Here is a 6,442-nt window from a genome sequence, read left to right on the forward strand (position 1 = left end):
TGCCAACTTTTAGTATGTTGCAAAAAATTACAAAGAAGGTTATTTAAATACCTTGAAATGTTTATTGATGTATAAAATCTAAATATAATTGTGTAAAGTATATACATGGTGATTGTTTGTGTGTGAAACCTGTGAACTGTGATTGGATATTTGAGCTGGATAAAATTAGAGATATTTGCTGTCGTACCTGCTTTCCTTAACAGGACATACTGTATATCAAAGTGTACATTGCTTATAACTAGCCTCTAGCCTTTTCATATGTAGCTACAGGCTAAAAACCTGCTTTGTGTAACAAGGTAAAATTTGAATTTTTTCAGTAATATTGCCTACTCATGCTAACCTAAATGATGTAAAAGAAGTTTTTCTAAGATTAATTGGACACATTAAGGGAAATTCCTGCCTGCTTTTCTACTTCTTTAACAAACAAAACCATAACAAGTATTGCTTCATTTCCGTGGCAGAAATGGGTCTGATATGTATGACATAATTCTTACACATCTGGGACAAGGTTGCATCCACAAAAGAAATATTTTGAAGTCCAGCAGCAACTGCGTGATACTATCATGTCAATATGGACCAAACTCTCTGAGAAATGTTTCCATTACCTTGTTGAATCTATGCCACGAAGGATTAACGCAGTTCTGAAGGCAAAAGGGGGTCCAACCCGGTACTAGCAAGGTGTACCTAATAAAGTGGCCTGTGAGTGTATATCTGCCTTACGGTGCCCTATCCTGGGACCCGTAACAGATCTTGGGGGCTCGTCCGGGATCGGCACCACTTCCTGGTAGGAGCTGGAGCTGATCAACAAATGACATCTGAGACTGAGGCTGATACAAGCTGAGTGCCGAAGGTGGTGAGCCGGAGCGGAGACTGTGCCATTGCTGAACTGTGTGATTCATCGCGAAAGACTGAAAAGCTACTGCCATGTCGGAGAGTGGGAGGAAGAGCCTAGTGTGGGACATTAGGAAGTCACTGCTCACCTTGTCAGCTGGAGAGCTCTTTCACATCGCCAGAGAGGTGGGTCCAGTGTCAGATTGGGAACAGTCTGATCTCCACGAAGGAGACCATGAAGGTTGCTTCGACTACATCAGTTCGTTCATGCAGAGTAAGGACTTGTTAGAGTTAGAAGACAGTTGTTGGGGATGTAGCAGGAGCAGATTTGGTTATCAACAGTTGATTATTAATGTCAATATGATTATCGATATTAATAATTATATTTAATATATCATCATGATATAATCATGAATAAACAGGGCACCACCCTGGGATCAGGGAAAAGATAACCTAAAACTGTATTCAGTCTGAATATAAAGGTTATATACTCACATGCCAATCATCGTGATCATTGGCATAGAAGTATAAAAACAATCGAAAAATTAAAAAGGCGTGAAATTCGAGCACTAGCCTTCACAACCTGCTGTTATCCAGTGACATATACACAACAAGCACAAGAGACCGCTAGTTATAATATGATAAGATTTATTAAAATCAGTAATAATGATCACAATCAATAACACTGCAATTAACAAAGCCTCATTACCTAACTACCTAACACACAAAACTAAGCTAAACAACGGAAGAGACACACGTGAACACGGGAAATAAGACCTCTCTTATCAAGTGGTGATGTAAGTGATGAGACGATTCTGCACCATGTAATGAGAATCACCAGTGAGGAAAGTGAAAGACAAAAGCGCATAGGTCCCTCTCGTCGGCAAGCTGCAGTACACATGGTGTACAATTTGAGTCTTAATACTACAAAAGAACAGTGCAGTAGGCAAGATAGCTCGACAACCAAGTTGAAGGCCGACCCAATTAAGGAGCTTGCAGCCAAAGTAGATGAGCTCACAATCATGATTGAGGCAATGAAACAACAAATTAAACCACAGCCAACAGATGTGTTGAACCAATATTCTCAAAACAAAATGAGACCCAAGAGAGATAAGCCATATGGTTGTCTAGAATGTGTTGAACAAAACCGCCCAGACTGTAACCATTGTTTCTCATGTGGGGAGGGAGGCCACAGAGCTGTCAGCTGCTTAAAGAGACAGAAGAGTCAGGGAAACTCGTACCGGTCACTGCCACGGGGCACCCAGTGATCGGACCAGAGAAACGTCCCAAAACTCAAACTGATTGTAATGACAAACAAAGCAAATCATCTTCTCAATTCTCATTTGAACCACAATGTACCAAACGTAAAGCTGTTGCCAATCTAATAGGAAAGAAGGCTCTGATGCAATGTCATCTAAGTGGTTTGGCAGTAACTGCATTGCTTGATTCAAGTAAATTAGTATAATAAGCCGTGCCTGGAAAGACCTACACCTACCTGACCTGGATATTCGACCAATGTCTGAGATCACTGAGGGACAGGATGAGCTAAAGGTTTATGCCGTCAACGGAGAGCTCATTCCATTTGATGGATGGGTTCCCATAATGACCAACCTACCTGGGAATGAGGACCCAAGTCTTGCCATCCCATTCTTAGTCAGCATCTTGACCATGGAAAGACCATTAATTGGCTTTAATGTTCTAGAGCAGCTGGTTGAGGGACAACCAGAACGGTTAGTGCCTACACTGATCCAGTTGTTTCAGCATGCCATCAGTGTGTCGAGTGAGCAAGCGGAAGCAGTGGTGAGCTTTATTCAGACAGTGGAGCCAAACATGTCACAAGGGTGCCTAAGAACTGGTACAAAGGACATGGTCATTCCAGCTGGACAAATCAGCTGGGTGAGATGCCAGGTTCCCCCAGCTATGAACTCCTCCGAATGTCTGGTGCTGTTCGAAGCCGACGAGGACAGTCAGCCTTTAGAACAGTTAGATCTAGGAGCAGGTTTGGTTGAAATGCAGAATCCTTTGGAACCATATGTCACCATTGCTGTTGGCAACAATACCAACCATGTCATCATCTTGCCACGTAGGACAACCCTGGGCACCCTACAGTGTATTGAAAGGGTTGTGGAAGCTGACTCTCCAAGCAAAACAGCACTCATGGCAGCAGTCAACGAGGTTACCTCTCAACCTCTTCAGTCAACTCCCCCAAGGTGGCATCCGTCGGTGAACCTTGATCACCTGGAGGAAAATCAGCAAGAGATTGTTAGTAAAACGCTTTTGCCAAAGATGAGAATGACATTGGATGCAACCCGAGCTTGCAAAGGGTGATACATCTGAAAGATGACATTCTTGTGCAGAGGGCGTACACATCCATACCAAAACCCCTGTTGAAAGAGGTGAAGGAATATGTTCAAGATCTCCTTGAAGGGATGGATTGTGAAATCGAAGTCCTCCTTTGCAGCTCCAGTTGTATGTGTGCGGAAGAAAGATGGCACGCTGCGCCTCTGCATACATTACCGCCTATTGAATCAGAAAACTGTGCCGGACAGACACCCACTACCTCGAATACGAGACTTGCTGGATTATGTCTACTGCTGTGCGCTCTGGCCCTGTTTTGTGATATATGACAGACACAGCGTCTCCCACTGTATAATTTCTCCTCAAGTTTGAATTATTCCCGCATGCGAGGTGCGGAGAATGCGATCTCAATTATTATACACAAGACTACACGCTACGCAACTATAGGAGTAGACTACAAGACTACAGTTTGCCATCTCATTACAAGAAAAACCCGAATTCTTTGACATAAAGCAACTTTTTTTTTTTTACAGTAACGCAAATAGTTACTTTCCCTGGTAACTAGTTACTTTTATTATAAAGTAATTCAGTTACTAACTCAGTTACTTTTTGGAACAAGTAGTGAGTAACTATAACTAATTACTTTTTTAAAGTAACGTTCCCAACACTGTTCATCACACCCTGGGGGCTCTATGAGTGGGTAAGAATCCCATTTGGTCTATCAAATGCGCCAGCAGCATTCTAGAGAAGTATGGAGGAGATGTTGAGTTCTCTGAGGGACGAGTGCTGTATACCCTACCTCGATGACATCCTCTGCTACTCGTGGTCGTTTGAGGATCATGTGGAAGTCGTCCGCAAGGTTCTCCAGGCTCTGCAACATCAAGGGGTTAAGCTCAGACCTGGAAAGTGTGAATTATTCAAACAGGAAGTTCGCTATGTTGGTTGCCCTGTCTCTGCTGATGGTGTTCGAGTTGACTCCAAGGACATGGATGCTGTGCTGGCTTTGAAAGACAAAATGCCGCAGACCGTAGGTGATTTGAGAAGGGTACTCGGGTTTCTCAGTTACTATAGGTCGTACATCCAGAACTCAAAGATAGCAAAGCCATTACATGAGATGCTCCAAGGGAAATCCTCAACACAACCAGTCAAGCCGGGACAAGTTAAAGCCAAGGGACCTCAACTGTCATCAAGGACACCCATAGAGTGGACTGCTGAACATCAAAGTGTACTCGAGAAACTCATTGATATGTTGACTCAACCACCAGTTTTGGCATACCCAAACTTTGACATGCCGTTCGTCTTGCATACTGATGCATCAGAACAAGGTCTTGGAGCTGTTCTCTACCAACAACAGGAAGGGAAATTGCGAGTCATTGGGTACGGGTCACGGACATTAACAGCTGCAGAGAGGAACTACCATCTACATAAAAGGCAAGTTGGAGTTCCTTACACTCAAAATTTAGGTACTTTCTCTTCTATGCTCCACACTTTACCATCTTCACTGACAACAATCCACTTACTTATGTCATGAGCACCGCCAAACTCAATGCGGTTTGTCACCGGTGGGTGGGAGAATTGTCAGACTTCCATTTTGACATTAAGTACAGGCCAGGAAGAGTCAACATGGATGCAGATACTCTGTCCAGAGTCCATCTTGATATTGACCAGTTCATGGCAACGTGCAGAGAAGAATTGTCACAGGATGTAGTGCATGCAGCGTGGGAAGGAAGTCAAGCAGCCCAGAGGAAAGATGTGGCATGGGTGGCTGCTCTTGCTGTCTCCTCTCAAGATGTTGTCCTACAGCCTTGTGCCCCTCTACACAGCATAAGTCGTGATGACTTGGTTCAAGCTCAGAAAGAAGATATTGACATTGGAGAGATCTATAAGCTCAAAGAGACGAATACAAAACTGACAGATGACATCAGAAGAACCATGAAAGGAACTGCATGCAAGATCCTACATGAGTGGAGCAGGTTGCACATTGAGGATGGACTGCTATACAGAAGAACAATGGATGGGAAGCAGTTAGTCCTACCTCTGAAATACCAACCTGTGGTATTAAAACACCTCCACGACAACATGGGGCATGTGGGCATGGAGAGAGTCCTTCACCTCGCCAGGGAGAGGTTTTACTGGCCCTACATGAAAAGGTGTGTCGAAGAATATGTGACCAAAAAGTGTAGTTGCATCAAGCAGAAGAAGCCTTCAGTCCATGTTCATGCACCAATGAATGGTTTGAAGTCTAACTCAACCTTGGAGATGGTTTGCATTAGAGGTGTGCATCTTCACTGCCCCCACGATTCGATTACGATTCACCAGTCTACGATGCGATTCGATTCGATTCTACGATGCATCTTGATGCATCTCGATGCATCTTCTTGATACATCTCGATGCATCTTCTCGATGCATTTCATCCTCAATTTTCTATATTACCACAAATGGCTTTTTCATCAATTAAAACAAACAGTCAGATAAATATGAACTCTTTATTTAGAAAGCTGCTTTTAAATTCAGATGTTAACAAATTTCACATGTTTTGTTACATTAAGTTGTAAAGAAAAATATAATTATAGGCCAATCCTACCAACGTGTTTTAATTTTAATTCCTCATTCACGTTAATGACGACGCTATAAAGCCGTAAGTCCTTCACTATAAGCTCCTACACACCGAGTTATCCTCTGGGCTCTCTTGGATGGCTTTCTCACGGACTCGTCGATCTTTGGCTGTGCTGGTTCAGTAGTTTTCTTTCCGTTGTGACCAGAGGCTAACATTAGCTCAGCGTGCCACGGGCTAATGTGGTTCCTCATGTTAGCGGTGTTACCGAAGTATTTGAATTTAGCGTGGCAAGTTTTACAAATAGCATGGGTCTTGTCCAGTTGTCGTCGCGTCCCAGCAGCTTCATGAAATGCGAAATGTTCCCAGATATCCGCTTTTAAATTGTGTGGATTGTTTTTATCGCGCATCGGCTGCCGCTACTGCGTTCCTCCATGTTATGATGGTTACGGTGTTCGCTCGCTTGTCCGTCCTTCACCCACAATGCAACTTGAACTTTACAACTTTATTGTCCAGCAGGAACGGGAAACGCAATAATCGATCATGTGACGTTACTGCATCGATTCAGAATCGTCCCATTAAGCATCTCGATGCATCTTTGAATCGATTATTTTCTGCACCCCTAGTTTGCATCGACTTCTTACACCTGGAAAAGAGCAAAGGGGGTTACGAGTACATCCTGGTAGTAATCGACCATTTTACCAGGTTTGCTCAGGCCTATCCTACAAAAAACAAGGCTGGCCGGACGGCAGCAGAAT

This window comes from Eutrigla gurnardus (assembly GCF_963514095.1).
Source record: "Eutrigla gurnardus genome assembly, chromosome: 2".
Taxonomy (NCBI): Eukaryota; Metazoa; Chordata; class Actinopteri; order Perciformes; family Triglidae; genus Eutrigla; species Eutrigla gurnardus.